This window comes from Desmodus rotundus, chromosome 10, assembly GCF_022682495.2.
Source record: "Desmodus rotundus isolate HL8 chromosome 10, HLdesRot8A.1, whole genome shotgun sequence".
NCBI classification, from domain to species: domain Eukaryota; kingdom Metazoa; phylum Chordata; class Mammalia; order Chiroptera; family Phyllostomidae; genus Desmodus; species Desmodus rotundus.
The window spans coordinates 105829735-105846463 of NC_071396.1; positions in this window are offsets into that span (position 1 = coordinate 105829735).

Here is a 16729-nt window from a genome sequence, read left to right on the forward strand (position 1 = left end):
TGCAGCTGCCTGTGTTTCCCAAAGGACAGTATTTTGGGTGGGAGACACAACTCAGGGCACAGCCTAGATTGGGCTGGCCTGGCAGGGTTGTTCTTCTTTGGGTGTCCTAGAGGGGACGGACTCGAAGGCAGAAGTCTGCCATTCTTCCAAAATTGTGCAGCATTTGTATCTTATGTTGTTTTAGTTTATAAACTAATCCTATAGAAATAAGATAATTAAAAACTAACAGGGGGGATGATAGGGGAACTCACCAGTTGAAGAGTTTAACCTTAATTGATAGGCGTAAGTGGTTAAAGCTGTAACTAAAGAGTTAAAGATTTTAGCCTTAATCGATAAGCTTAAGTGACTGATGCCTGTGGAAAGTTGTTATTCCAAAATTGTGTAGCTTTTGAATAAAGACTCCTATCCTTTATCACCAAACCTTTGCCTCTGGAATTTTGCCTCCAGGGTGGTGGTGGGCAGCCGGACCCCACTTGCTGTCCAGTAACGCTTTGTTCTTCTCAGGAGCATTTTCTAATTTCTCCCCTCCCCGCCATATCAGTTGCATGGGTTGCTATAGCTTTCCTGGTTTTCCTGTACCACCTTGTTGTGTCTTAGAAAACTGTTGCTGACTGATCTGGTTCTTCAAATTTTGCATGATAGCTTTCCCACTTTTCCCTGGATTTCACTGCCTCCAACACCCTATTAGACACACGATGTAGACAATGCTTGAGGGGATGTCCCCCAGGGGCCCCAGAGAATGCCCTCCTCTCTGTGGGACTCTCCAAGACTTGAATATAGTGCTGGTGGTGCAAGCAAGACTTGTTCTTCCTGTTTAAAGAGAGACAGTTATTTAGAAATATTGTAAGCAATGAGAACCTGCTGAAAACACAGGTTACGAGGGGTGTGCTCAGGGTGAACTGAGTTGGCTCCGGGAAAGAGTGAACGGTTGCAGCTTTCAGCCTCCTTGTGAGCAAAGCCTTTTTCAGGACAGAGGACGCGTCCTGAAGCACTTTGGTGTATCATTACACATCCAGTAATTAATTGCAGTATTTTAAATGGCTGTGGAGGGCAGCCTGAGGCACTGGTGCCTGTGGCAACAGATTTTGCATATCTCCTGAATAGCCTAATAGCTGATTTCTGAAAATAGTAGTCTTAGGGGACTCATTCTATCCATACATTACGCTTTGTAATTACGTCTGAAACTTCTCCAGTGATGAGTCATCTTTCAATTGGTAAGTGCCTGGAGATTAGGGACCAGGTTATGTTATTTATGACGAAAAGTTCACAACTTCTCCATATAACTATACCTGCTGTGCTAGTTAACTGACTTAGTTCCGGTTAATAGTCATCGACTGTGATTCTGACCCTATAAATACATATGTGCTTGTAATCTTAGGGGCAGACAAGAGTGACTCATTCAATCTACACATCATTAACTTCTGCTTTGGGCAAGATAGTTTTAGATGATGGGAATGGGGAGGGGCTTAACGATAAAGCCTACATTGACCTTGATCTCTCTGTGACACCACCTGATCTAGGCCTGAGGGGATTCCTGGGCCTTTCAGTTTCAAATCTGGAGAGATCCTGGGCAATCCAGGAGGAGTTTCCTGTGTACTAATCAAAGCAATTTATTAAAAGTAAGGGTTAAAGATACAATTCATAATAATAATTTAAAATAGCTAAAAACAAACTTAAGAAGGAAGTATCTATATACATAAGAATTTTTATGCATGCTACTATAAAGCATGACTCATGTGAATGAACACTTGACGTAATCCCTACTTGTGGATGCAAAATTTGGTATTTCATAGATATCGACTTTTCCCAATTTAACACAATTCCGATTAAAACCTCAATAGAAATTTTGAAACTTGATGAAATAGTTCCAAAATGTGAGCTTGTCAATGTACAGAAAACAGCAAAAATATTTTGAAAAAGAGGAATGATGAAGAGTGACTGATACCATAATGTTAAAATGAATAACAAATGACTAGATAGAGAATCAATGAACAGAAACAGAAAAACCCAAAGAAAGAACAAATATAGAAATTTGCAGTATATACTTCAGTTAATATTAAAAACAATGGGAGAATATATTTATTAAATAATATTGAGACTTATCATTAAAGGGAAAGTAAATATTTCTTTCCTAACACTATGCCACCAAGTGAATTACAAAACTAACTGTAATCATTAACCAAAAAATAAGGCAGATAACATGGGAATAAATATTTCCACATATAAATAGATTTGATTTCATGACAGGTTCAGGTATTCTTTATTTTATGAAATGTGATAAACCAGAACAAAAGAACACAGTAAGGAAATATTTAGGCATCCTCTGAGGACCCGAAATGCATGAGAAGATCTCCCCCAGCTCATTGGAAACGCCGCTAAACAGCCGCTGACGTGGGTCACAAAGCAGTGACTGTAACAGTGGTCGACAATCAAGACGGGCGATTTTTATCCGCTTCTCACAAAAGGTCCTTTTTAAACAGCAATTGTTTCCATTTATGGACTCGGTGAATATTCGGAATTCGAAGAATTGTTGACGACCTGAGGGAGCTCTCCTACACCGTGGAGGGAATTGTCAATGTGCACGTTTCTGCAAGAAATTTCAGAAAGTTGTGCCAGTGCCAATGTTGTTAGAAACATAAATATTTCATAAGTTTTGGCCCCGGAATTCCATTTTCAGTTGTTTTCTCAAGAAAATACTAAAAAATATTGATTTAAAATAAATAATTACACTATTACTTACAGTAGTGGAAACTGGAAATAATCCAATTATGCCCCTTGATGCTATCAATTAAGAAAATTATCGTATATGCTTACCATAGAATATTATGCAGCCACAAAAGGTGCATTTTCAAAGACTCTAATAGCTAAAGTTTTGTGAATTAAATTCACCTTGTGTATTTTCAAAATTTTTTGTGAGATAGTTTATTTATATAATATTATGTTATTTTTGTAAAAACTGAAGAGTTTGCCCACCACTGGTGATTCAGTAACATAATATTGGCAGGAAACAGCTTATAATTACTACTTAAGACAATAAAGTCTGCTTTTCTCAGAAATATTGCCTACTAAAACTTCAGGGAAGAACGTATCTTAACTTAAAACTCACAGGGGCTCTGTATCAGGTCAAGGCTGGAGCACAAGCTGTGCTTTATATCAATCAGATTTGTCCTTAGGAAGACTTGCAAGGACTTTTAAACCGGAGAGACTACATGGAGAAGTACCCCGCATGATCAGAAGAGGGAGCTATTAGATTACAAAAAAAAAAAAGCAAAAGTCCACGCTAGTATCAAAAGTATATTATTTCAAATCCAAATAATGAATACCAATAAAAAAATAAGTGGATGCAGAAATAGTCTGTTATGGTAGCTTAAAGATCTGGTTTGTTTCAAGATTTAATAGAATATGGAATTTACCTTCATTCTTAATAGAGTGAATTTCGTATCTCACCCTGCGGAAGGTCTTCTCACCCTGCACATTTGACCTCTGTGAGTGATGCTGGACGTCGGAGAAGCCTGGCTGATTGAGGCATATGCCTTACGCTTTATCTTTTTCTCTTCTCCACGTAGTGGGGGTGGCAAATGAGCCAAGGATGAGCGTGGGGAGCAAGAAGTCATGAACAACCAGCCACAGAATAAAGATTTATTATATGCTCTATGATAAAGATACAGGGGCAAAGCTCTTTGTTCAAAGTAGGTCCCTAAAGATAATGCCATAAATATAAAAACGAAAAGTAAATTGATCTAATTCAAGGTTTTCTCCGTATATCAACATGCAGGGTTTAAAACTAATGTTCCAGTTCCCACTCTGTGTGTGAGCTCCTTATACACTGAACAGTGCTTGGAGGTACAGTAGTAAGCTATAGCAAACTAAGAGCCAAACGTGAGTTCTGATGTTGTAAAAATTGCGATAGTGAGAAGTATAACCAGAGCTCAGAATAGAATAACGATGAGGACCCTTCTCCTTAAATTCACATTGATTGAACACAAGTTCTGCATTGTGAATTCTTGGCTCTCCATTTTGGGGGAGAAGTAGGAACTTTGAAGTGGGCTCACACCAAAGCCATAGGTAACATTCAAAGTTGAAAAAGAATTTATAACAAATCTCTACAAATAGGGTTAATACTTTTCTTAGGTTAGTTACCTTAAAGCGAGAGTTTGAAATGGTTACTCAACATTTTTCAAATATATGAAGGTTGATTATACCCAGGGGGTGGGACCAGATGTTTTGCATCCAATGAGTGAAAAAAGAAAATAAATTGTTAATTTCCGTGAATCCTGCAAAAACAGCGAAGCGAGTAATGGGGGAGGTGAAGCGCTTCCTGCCCTTCAATGTGGGTCAGCGCTCAGCTGGCGTGCAGCCTGGGCCTGCACAACCTTACACATGTCCTCTCATTTGCCCCCAGCTTGGCTTGGATTGCCTGAAGCGTTTTTCTGAATTTAAGTGTGCCACTGATTTAATTTGACAAAAACGTTTGGTACAGTCTAGGCACTCAGTCAACTGACAAGGACAGCTGATGTTAGTTGCGAATATAAGGACGGAGGAGGGACTTGAGAGAGGAGTCTCAGATCTCCGAGAGTGAGAAGGAACCTGGGGTGTTTGGGCAGAGAGGAAATGGAGGGCTGCTCTTCAAATCAATAAATTGTGTCTCTTTTCTTCACGCTTCATCTTCTCCCTCCTCTCACTAATCATCCATTTACTTTTACTGTTTTAAGAGATGAAAACTCCCTAAGAAGAGAGGCAGAGAATTCTTACAGTTATATTTTAAATACAATATACCTGGAGACATTAGTTTTACATTTTGTTTGTGTATTTTAACAGATTTCTGCTCCCTAAATATGGCCACATTCCATGTATGCATGCCCTCTAAATCTGTGACTTTCAACAGTTACTCAAAAGCACCATTTATAAAGTTGTGAGTTCATGCCAACGATTGGGTAGGGTATCATGCATGCATAGATGCATGAGACAGGGTCCTAGAAGCTCAGAACCTCGAAGGGAAGTCATATATGTCAACATACATTTTAAATCTGCTGAGAGCCAAGGTTCGGTGCTGAGACATAGCTAGTCATGGAAGCAGGAGCGGGCACGGCTGCAGAAGAGAGACCTGCGGTTACGGAGTTGACCCTATTTTTAACAAGCTCTCTCTTGGGAAAACTAAAGTCTTTTGCTAACTCATCACATGAGTTTATCTGGCTCACCTTCCCTCTTTCCAGTCATCAGGTTTCAGGGAATTTTTAACATGTATGAGGGACAATGCTGCACCCAGATTTGAAAGACTGGGTTTTCAACCAGCTGTAGTTCCTTGGTTTCATGAGGTCCTAAAACCTTCATTTCTAATGGCAGTTGATGATTGTAATGTCTACCTCCTTCCAAGCTGTTGGTTGCACTTTCCTGAATACTCTTCCAATATGTTGTACACAACAAAGTCTGCTTGTCAAACAGCATGGAAGCATGTTCTGCGGTTCCTTGTTAACACAGGCAGCATTTCAGGACACAGACAAGTTCAAATTGTGCAAAGCGGTAGGACGTTCACGCTGCTCTAGACATTAAAGCAAAGAGAAAGCCAACTGCAGTTTGGAACTGTGAATCAGTAGCTGTCTCTGTGCAACCCTACTTTGACATAGGACATACATTTTTAAAGAGAGACTTAATGTCTAATTATTCTTATAAGAGAGCTGGCTTGTTACCTTAAAGTCTTAGTTTTTTTTTTTTTTTTTCTGAGGGGTATGGTGATAGCAGGGTTCTCTGGCCTATGAAAAGCCCCGTGTAACATATAAAGTAATGAGCTGTGGACCAAACTTAGAGTTTGCTCTGTGTGACTCTTCAACACCCCACAAAGCTCTTCCAGCATGATATTTCATTTAATTAAATTCACAGAGAGGAAACTAGAGCTCTTCACTATATGAAACTTCTTACGAATGTGGAAAGAGGGTCACAGGAGGGCTGGTGTTTGTTCAACATGACTTCAGGACTGTCCTTGCGCCAGACTTCGCTCTTCCTCAGGGACCGTCCCTGAGCAACTTGAAGGAGTCAGGTCAAGGATTATGAAATCAGTCTCTCTTCCTCACTAGTTAGTAGGAGAAGCTCAGTTCAACCTTTCTTTACCCACATCCTCAAGCAAGTGAGCGCAAGTAACTGAAATGATTCATAAACATTTAAAATAAATTGATTTTCTCTTTTGAATCTGAAATAAAAAAATAAATGTTCTCTGTACCTGACAAATGATCATCTGTGCATTTATAGCTTATGCCCTTCTCCCTTATGCAGGATTTATGCACTTCCCATTGCATTTCCTTGTGCAGGGTTTACTGCCTTTGAAAATCAGCCCTTGAGAGGTCTCTGCACCTATGTGCCCAGACATGGCTTCCTGTTTTATTACACCAGGCAGCTGCCACTTTGTTCGGATCCAGAACTTTCTGGGTGGGAGGGCAATGGAAACACATCCCAGGGAAGGCTGCTGGTCATTGTTTAGCTTGAGACAGGGTGCATTTGTACCCCATTTATTTTTACAGAGGGGAGCAGGGTGCTTGCTTTCCAGAGATCTTTCCAGGAATGCTGGGCAAATACCTCCTGTAAAAATTGCAAATGCTTAAAATCATCATTTGATTATCAGGAGCATGAAAGTAGACATCTTTGCAGGGGCTCTGAGTCCCCTCCATACCTACTGTTACAAAGTGCCGTTTATCTCCATTCTAATGGTTTTTCTCCAAGCTGTTTGCCTTCAGGAACCCCTGTATGGTTGCCTCGCACAAGGGAAGGGATGGAGAAGTGGTGCTTTTCTAAATGAAGTGGAGCTGAGCCCTGGGTGCCGACTTGGGGTCGAGGGAAGAGAACTCGATGGTGTTAGTAAGTGGAAAGGAGACGGGGCTCCTGTCGGAGCAATGTCGTCGGTAATAGTTTTCCACAGCTGCCACGGCCAAGCACCGCCAACTGGGTGACTTAAAATAATGGAATTTTCTTGCCTCTTAATTCTGGAGGTCAGAAGTCTGAAATCAAGGTGTTGCCGGGACCGTACTCTCTCTGAAGGCTCGAGGGGAAATCCTTCCTGGTCTCCTTTCTAGCTCTGGTGGCTGCCGGCAGTCCTTGGCGTTCCTTGGTGTGCAGATACCTCATTTCAGTCTCCGCCTCTGCTGCCACAAGGTATTTCCCCTTTTGTCTGTCTTCACTTTGTCTTCTCTCTGTGTACATGTCTGGGTCTCAATTTTCATTTTGTAAGGACATTGGACATTAGTCAAGGTAAAGTCTAATCCGGTATGACCTCATCTTAGCTAATCCTATCTACAAAGACCCTATTTCCAAATCAGGTCACATTCAGAAGCTCTGGGTGGTCATGGGTTTTGGGGGACACTTTTCAACCCAACACATCTTCTTATGGCATCTTCAGTTCCCTGGAGCTGCTTCACAGAAAAGCAAAACCAACTTTGCAGCACAGTTTGTCCTAATGGGGACCCATCTTGAGGATGATGTAAATATAAAGCCAGATTTTTCCATGGTGTGGGTTATATGCTACAAATGAACATGACTTCTTGACTGTGGCTTACTCTTTTAAGCCACTCAGTATAATTTTTCAAGCCATATTTTTAGAGCACAAAATAAATTCCCCTGACATTTCTTAAAGTTCCCAACGTGACCTTGTACCAGAACATGAGCCTTTAATTCTGCCACCTAAGTCAGTTTCACAAACTGACAGCACCAGCTCATGCTCAGATGCCCCCAATGACTGCCATTCATTCCAGAAGCATTTGAAACTTATCCTCAGTTACCATGTAAACACACACACGCACACAACCTCTGGGACAACCAGACACATGCTTTCGCGAGAGGATGCTGAAGGTCTCTTTATGACCTTCTCTTTGCTGTATTTATTCACCATTATTTCACATGCTCTAGTGAGACTAGATATACTAGTGTTCAGGAAATAAAAAAATAAACAAAAATTAGCATTTTTATGTCACCCTTTCTTAGAGTTGCATGGCAATATATATTTGTTGATTCATTTAAAGTAGACATTCAGGATGTCAGATTTTAAGAACATGCACTCTGAGCTTACAAGTCCTCCGTCCCATAATGAGAACATAAGTATAAAGGATAAATATAATGGCATTTGAATTATTTAAGTGAGTAATTATAAAGAAATGAAGATATACACCCAGCCAAGTACCAGAAAACATCAAAACACGTGGAGTTTGTCTGGGTAGGTGTGCCAGCAACCAGTTTGCGTTTGGACCCTGGCTGAGGGAGTCACCGTCAGGCAGGACAAACACACTCTGGAGCAGATTAGTTCACGAGCAGTTTTGATTCCTTCTTCATTTGCTTGCTTTTCATCTGGGTGGTGCCTTCTTTATCACATTCCATTTCCAATCTCCTTGTTCACAAGCATATGCAACAGAAAAACTTAAAGTTGTACCTAGATGTGTCCATATGTATGACATTTTTCTTGCTCCATGTTGCTTCTAATCCACTCCTTTCTTATCAATTTCTGTCTTCCTGAGAGAACTCTCTCTGACTTTACTGGTGTGCCAATTTCTTTATTTTGCCACCACTCTTGAACGGAAAGTTCAGCTGAATCTTTGTTTTCCGAAGAAGCTAGAGGATATCCATCTCTTGTTTGTCATCTCTCCTGTCACTAATGGAAAGCTTGTTGACTGTCATCCTTTCACGAGTACTTTTGCTTTTTCCCCCTGGTTGTTTCATCTTTGTCTTCAATGTCCTACAGTTTTGCTCAGCTGGGTTTAGAAACCTACTTGATTTCATCTGTCCTGCCCAAGACTTGGTTTCTTTCATCATTAGGAAGATGGTGTCTTTCTTCATCCTTAGTCTTTTGCTTTTAGAATATTCTATCTCCCCTTCTTTCTGTCTTCTCATTTCAGGAACTCCTACTAACAGTGTGTTTGAAATTGCTCCAATAGTCATATATGTTTGAAGACAGAGGTGCCCCCTTTATTTGGAGAGGAGATTCCTGATTTTCTCCTTTGGACTTATTTACTGTGTTACTTTGACTCAACCCTTTGCAGCCCTTGTAACTCCTTTTGTGTGTGTGTGTGTTGTTTAAGACATCAAGGTCGTGATGTTAGTTTCAGTCTCAGAATATAGTGCGGTGTGCAGACATGGACAGGACCATCATGGAGAACACATCATCAATCATGGTGATGCTTTTAAGCAGGCAAACATTTCTATAGCTGTATAGTTATTTAAAAATGTATTTCTTGAGTCGATCCATGTCTCATTTATGCCACATAAGAATCTAATGTAACTTTTATTTCTTGACAGAAAGAAACACTCCACTCTTGTAGTGTTGGGTCCTCACCAAGGGTAAGAACCCATGGTTGTAGGTGGTTCCAGTGTGCTCCTTATTGCCCAGCACCACCTAGAGAGGTAAAGAGAGGTCAGAACCAAGTTTATAGTGTGAGTGGCTGTAGGTAGGCCCTTCTGAGAAAGATCTTCCAGATGCCTATTGTGAGGAGGCAGTATTGGTGGGGAGGGGACAATGAGTGACCATATGAAGTTTTCCCCATCCTCCTTGAATAACAACGAGGTCCCCGAGGTCTGCATCATCCCTGCTTCCTCCTTCTTATCCCTTCTGAAGGTGCTGTAAGGAAATGCTAATAGACAACATATTGCAAAGGAAGGCAGACTCCAGACCCCTTTTCAGGAAGAGGGAAAGGAGAGCTCTTTTGGGGCCCAAACTGTAAGCAGCCACAGAAGACTCTCAGGTGTCCTTAAGGACCTACCTTCCAACTTAATGACTGCCCTGGCTTCTGGAAGTTGTCCCTCTGCTGCACTCTGGGTTTCTTATGCAGCTTTGGTTCATATTTTGTTAACACTGGTGGTGGCTGGGTGATTTGAATGGGACTTACTGGGGGCTGTAGTCCAGAGGAGATGAGCAGGTACTCCATGGACCCTCAGGGAGCCACACCTCCTTGGGAGATCAGGACGAGTGTGTTCAGGTGTCCCCACCAGGTGTGCTGACTCTCTGCTGTTGCTTTCCCTCACTTCAGTGAGTAGGTCTTCCGTGACGCTGCCCATGGTCCTGTCTGCATGGACACTCACCAGGTGGCTACTTCTCCCAGGCAGGCTGTGTCCGCTGTCCCCTTCTTGACCCTCAGCAACACCCTCACCCAATCTCTTCACCTCCTTCACAAATCCTTTGGATGCCCCAAGACCTTGGATCAAAAAAGCCAGAAAATCATGGTAGCTTCTTCATGCTTCTGCTTTTTCAACATTTCCCTGAGGTCATCTGGTGCAGGTCCCTCAACCTGCTTGTGGGGACAAACACAGAGTTACAATTCAATATTTAAGAGAAGCTTGCCAGTAAAACCTATGATCAAAAACATGGAGATCAAGCCCACTAAACTTGTGTGAACATAAAATATGCATATCAGTGTTCTAAGAAATACTTTGCTTATTGGGGTGCCATGGTCCTGTGTTCATCCCCCAACATCTGCACTGGAATGGACTTGGCCTCCAAGCCACCATCTGGTGAATTTACTCAAAGCATCCACAGCCATTCTGATGGTGTTATCTACTATTCAAGAAGGACAGCTCTGTATTACACTGGAGGACCTGGGTTAAGAGGTGAGATTTTCAGGAGCTAGTGATTATTTTCACCTGAACCAAATTAGGGGAAAATAGCAATGTGGACTGGCATTGAAGAAATGTAATTAAAAAGATTTTTTTCTCTGTGCCCGTACTTCGCCATAACCTGGACATCACCGTTTCTAGTAATGCATACAACATCGTTTCTCATGGCATCCTGGCCTAAGGTAAGGGAGGAAGTGCTAGCAATTTGTCAACAGAGATAGCCTTTGAGATTTCTACTTTTATAGACTGAAGCTCTGATGGGCACCTGAACTTTAGAAGGTTTATTTAACGCTATAGAACTTCAATGCTTTCAGGTTATCCCGCAAGTCAGAATTTTCTGTGTGTTTTATCCAGTGACCTGTTACGTACATCAGCTTAGCCCCCTAATCTCCTTGCTCTTGAGGTTAGCGTCTCCCAGCGGGTTTCGGTAAATCTGGGCACATGTGTGTGTGTGTTGCCTGGGAGGCTGGAGACTGGAGAAGAGCTGGCTGAGGCAGCATCTGTGCCTAGCTCTTCTGGCAAAGGTGTTCTTACCCCATACCTCCACCTGGCTGCTTTTCCATCTCTTCAGACTTAGGTCTATTCACTGTCTGGAAGGTTGAGGATCCAAGGACAAATGCTCTGAGGCACCTACTCCTTTCCTGTTCTCTGTCGGCCATTTGTCCCTGCATTGCTCCACTGTCATATGGATTTCTGGGTTCTCTGACTTACAGAATGCCTTGCTGCCTCTGCAATGAGAGGAAATGGCACAGATGTGTCGTTTAAATCAATGCTGCTCTGCCAGTATTTGAATAATCAGCCCATGGCTTGGCATCCTGAGTGCATGTGTGTCTGGAAGGAGGACACACTGACCCAGGGATGGTTGTGATGCTTCCTTGAGGTCAAGTGGAGACAAAGGCAACAGGAAGAACTGGGACTGGGCTAGCAAGAGGAAAAAAGGAGAGGAAAAAGAAACACAACCTTGTTTCATTCTTTCCATTCCAGGTTGGTGGTTTAGGCAGCCAACTCGCCACCTGCTGTCGTATTTGCCTACAGAGGAAACAGCCTCAAAAGTTAGTGACATAGGAGGAAAGACCTTAGGAACTAGTGAGTAAGTGACTGTATACAGATAAGGACATTGTGAGAAATGAGGTGGACTTAATGTGCACCTCAGGCCTGGCCTCTGACATTTTTCTTAACCTTCTTCTCACCCTCACACTCTTCTCTCTGCGTGGCTAATAGAGAAGGAATATGAGATGATGGAGTCACATGGTAACAAGAACCCAGATGCCTGAGTCATCACTAAAAATAGCAGAGTCCTTGGTGGAGGCAAAGGGAGGTTCATAGCAGATGTGTTTGGGTTGGTTAGAGGTGCCTGACCTCCTCCATCTTTCTGGGAATGTTCTGTGAGAACACAGGCCAGTGGTAGAAGCTTAGTAGGTCTCACACAGTACCAAATATGGGAGGGGTGTTTGTCATGGATGCAAGTGGAAGATTTGACTGATGACATGCACTTCCCATAGAAATGGTAAATATTGGTGGATCTATAGCATGTAGAGGAAAGAGAAAGACAGATGGTAAATCTCTGAAGTCCTTAAGGATTCTGTGTCTGAGTGACAATGGCTGACCACTGGGCAGGTAGGGAGCAGTGGCTTTTGTATACTACATTTTTGGTTGAGGAGATGAAATTGAGATAAGTCCTCTGCACATGGATGCAAAGAGAGACTATGGGGAGGGTCCAGACAATGGAAACCAGCTTGCCCAAGCACGGCAGTATACTGAGGTCTTGGGAACATTCACGTTACAAAAGAACCCCAGAAACTCATGTCATCAATATTGATTTAGAAGAATGAGAGAGGGATGTGGCCAATGCATCTCTGAGACCTATATGAGAGAAGTATAATGCAGAATCAGACCTGGGGACTGGGGATTAAAGGTCAGTGTGGCTCCACTCTCCGAGACCTGTCTGTGATAATCCAGGGTCTGGAGTGATGATAGGCAGGCTCCACATTTGCAGGCACAGCATCCCCCAAATGACTCAGGCCATTGCAGGAGACTTCACCCACTATTCTTCTCCTACTGGGGGACCAATGAGAACCAGCAGGAGAACTGGGACTAGGCAGGCAAACAACCTCAGAAAGTCTGCTGTCTGTACCGTGGGATTAAGGTAAAGATGTAGAACAATACATTTGGGTTTGTTTCTGTGACTTGGGGCAGGGTCACGGACCCATGTTGAGAAACTACTAAAAAATAATGGATCTCTGACTTCTAGGTGGTAATGAAACTCTAGGACTCAAGGAAGCAGATATACTTCTGTTATAGTTGAAGGGAGGGTGGGATTTTTCTATAAAATTGCCAGCATGGTGAGAACCTGTTTGATTCAATGGGGGAAGCTAAGGATAGCTGTCTGTGCTTGGGAAATGAAGAACAGGGGAGTCACAGAAGAAAAAATAAACCACATGCATGCTTGAGGTCGTATGACAGGTTGGTTCTCCTCTCGGATGGAGGGAGACATGGGAAGGTGAAAACTCAGGTCAGAGAATTTCAGGACCATGGCAATGAAACCTTCACAGTTGCTGCTGCTGGCTTGGGACCAAGGACAGTAGATTTCCATTCCTTGGTCACAGAAGGCCTTGGTCACATTCCTTGGTCAAAGAAGGCCCAAGAATTAGAACCGGGGTTGACAAGTGTGAGGAGGTGAGAAAATAAAGGGTGAGGCAGAGAAGGGGTGAGAAATAACTCCTCTAATGGGCTCACATACACTGCTCTTAGGGTGGAAGGATAGAGTCACACCCATAATCCATTGCGTTTGGTGTGTTGGAGACAGTGTCACTGAGGGACCAGCCCCAAAGAGTGTCCAAATGGCCCAAATAAATAATTCGTGTATATATTTCCCACCTATCTCTCAGTCAATAGACATATAAAAGGGAAATATGTGTCGAAGTCCTTATACAAAAAGAGACTTTAAGAAACAATTTCCTAATATAGTAAGCAAATATAAATAAAACAATATAGTATCTACTGATTTTTCCCATTCTTGGTATTAAAAACAAATTTTTTGAGTAAGGAAATGAAAAGAAAAAACATAACACTAGCCACTATTTTTTCCCTATTCAGGGGTTTAAAAACAAATGATTTCTTTTCCAAAATACATGGTGTGTGTGTTGGGGGGAAGATCTGCCTAAAAATTAGGTAGAGCAATTTAAGTCATGCCATTCCCCCCACTTGAAAACACTGCTGTAGCAGATAGTGGGGTGAAAAGGGTTTGTAGAAAAGAATGTTAAGTTTACTGAGGATTTGAGGAAAATGAGTTTGATCCCAGGGGACACACTCGGATGAGTAATTTAAGAGAATAACATTAGCAAGTAGGCTAACATGACCTTGAAACATGGACCAACATGAAGGTGTTTGCTTGGTGCTAGTGCACAGGAAACAGAACAGCTTAATTGGGTTTCCATTCGTGAAAGAGTATTAGGGCTTGGCATGTCAGTAATTGCCTATAATGCAAAACGAGGTGAAAGGTTAAATAAATTAGATGGAAAGGACCTGATTCTTTACCGAGTGGGACAGCTTAGGACACAAAGCTCTTGTCTCATCAGTGGTAGACATAGGGGTTAACATCGGAATTGACAACAAATTTATGTTTTGTGTAGCAAGCCATGTGAATAGTTGAATGACGATGTGAAGAACTCACAATTTACCTATCTGCAGACAACAATGTCATCACGTCTGCCATATATTTAGCTTCTACCGTTTTTGCAAGAATGTCGGGAACTTTTCCATCCATGACGTCATTAATCTTTACAATTCTGGTAGATAAAACTATTACTGATGCTCATCAATACCTGTTGTTTTACCTTTTTCCCCCTTGGCACGCAGAAGATGCATTTTCCAGCTTCTTCCCCATCTGAGTGTGGCATGTGTTTGGCTGTAGCCTTTGGACAGGGAAGGGAAGTGGTGTGAGTCACAGTTGGGACGAAGCACTAGGTGTCAAGGGAGATGCCCTCTTCAACCCTCTTATGGAAATCTAGGAGGAAGCTCTGTGCTGCATTGGTAGGGTCAAAATAATGAGGTAGCTTAGGTCCTGGAGATGCCTTTGGCTGCTGTTGTTACCTGTGACAAAACGCTTGGCCTTGGATGGATGCACTGCTCATGACCACCAGCGTGAAACACGACTCTGAAAGCAGTCTCAGTTTCCAGGGCAGGGTCACTGGTCTGTTCTTCTACATCCTGATTAATGCCTTAGAATCTCCACGCGGTGCCTCCTGAGCACAGAATGGGGTCCATTGTGTGGAGTACGGTGGATGTGATGATCATCCATCGCAGATCAGAGCACTCAGCCAACCAGGCGAAGGAAAGACTGCGTGGGAAAAAGTACTACACACTCCCTTCAAATAGAGCCTCAGTCCTGTAGCATTTAGTGAGGGAGGGTGATTTCCTTATTGCGACATACTATGTTTTCCCGTTTCATCTCTCTTAAGGACGACTAACAGCTCACAGCCATCCTTTCTTGCAGACCAGCTGCCATTGTGTGATGGGGTGAAGGCAGGGTGTTTTCATGATGACACTGCCAATTCCTTGCCAGAAAGGATTTGGCCTTATTCATCTTTATCTGCCCAGATTCTGCCTCCTCTTGGGCTCACAGTAGGTCCTACTCCACCCTGGAGGAGAGAATGAAGAAATGAACAGCAGCTGAGTTCACTCAGGCTCAGATGCAAAGGAAGGTCCTTGACACCATTTCGTTTCTGCCGTTTAAATGTGAATTCTTCTCTACAGGACAGCAAGGAAAAAGAAATAATTGGAATATTACAAAGCAGAGTATAAAAACACAGAGGTCAGCTGGCAGATTCACAGAGAACACAAGCGTTCTTACCTCGAACCCTTTTACCACGTGCTTCTGCTTCAAAGAAGCTGGTGTTGGGGCCGGAATGGAGCAGTGCCTGAGCCCCTTTCTCTGTCCTCTCTGGGTGGCTCTGGGTCACTTAACCCACCTGAGTAAAGTCATCTGAGCTCCTTCAGGGAAATGTTACACAGACAACGTGTTTCCACACCAGGCTTCCTAAGGATTATGAGAGGCAGGCTTTTTATACTTTTTAACAGTAAAACTTAAGTAAATTAAATGTAACTCAGGGAAGAATAATGTATGCAAACCCATCACAAAATCAAGCACCATGGTGAGAAGAAGTGAAGGCTTAATGTGGATGAGTTCCACAATATTTGGGTTAAGCCACAGAACCAACCTTTTCTGTATTTCCCTGTGATCGGTTGCGTTGGTTGTTTAATAATAGTAATCTCTGAGCTCATTTCTCTGACCCGCCTGCGTGCGACAGTCCTGGGTTCTGAGCGAACACTGTGGTACAATCAGGCGGCTGCAGCTGCTCCTTCTGCCATTACTGCTGCATAATCACGGGGGGAATCTGGGCGACTGACGCAAGAGCTCGCGGAGCTCGTCAGAAATGTGGCCTGAAAATGGGAGGCTGGAAAAACAGCTTGTCATAGCCGGTTAGCAACTCCACTGTGCTACTGAGGAAATTATTTTTCAAGTGTTTCTTTTTGGCGTGTGACTTTTAAAAATCCCAACTTGTTTGTTCTTGAAGAATAATGGGAATATTTATTATGGAATGTTAAGTCCGATGTACAGGCAAATACTAACATTTCCATGGAACAAATTATACAGCTTGAGTTAAGATTAGCCTATGAATTTTTTTTCAGGAGAAACAGTATTTCTGAGGTTATTTTTATTGAGCACAGAGTACATTAATGTACATAGAATTTCATGGTATAGTTTTATTTATCTTTGATGAGCAAGATTCTGCACTTAATGATTGGCTAGTGTGTCAGTAAACTGGCTCTTAGTTCTTTCATATTTTCTCCTTTTCTTTAATGTTTTATAAATGTTTATTCACAAATCTTGCCTCTCTCCAACCTCCTCTAATCCTGGTGTCTGTTTTGGTCACTAATCTCTCTTTCCAGAAAGATCCTTTGATTTTTCCCCTCAATAATGGTGTTAGCTGCATATTTGGACACACTATTCCCCTTTGAAATGCAAGCAATTTTGTTGTTGTTTTTTTTTCCAACTTTTGGTTAAGAAAACAACAGGCTTTTTTCCCTCCCCATTCTCCAGGAAGGAAAAGAAGGCATCTAATGCTTATTACTGTGAGCCTATTAA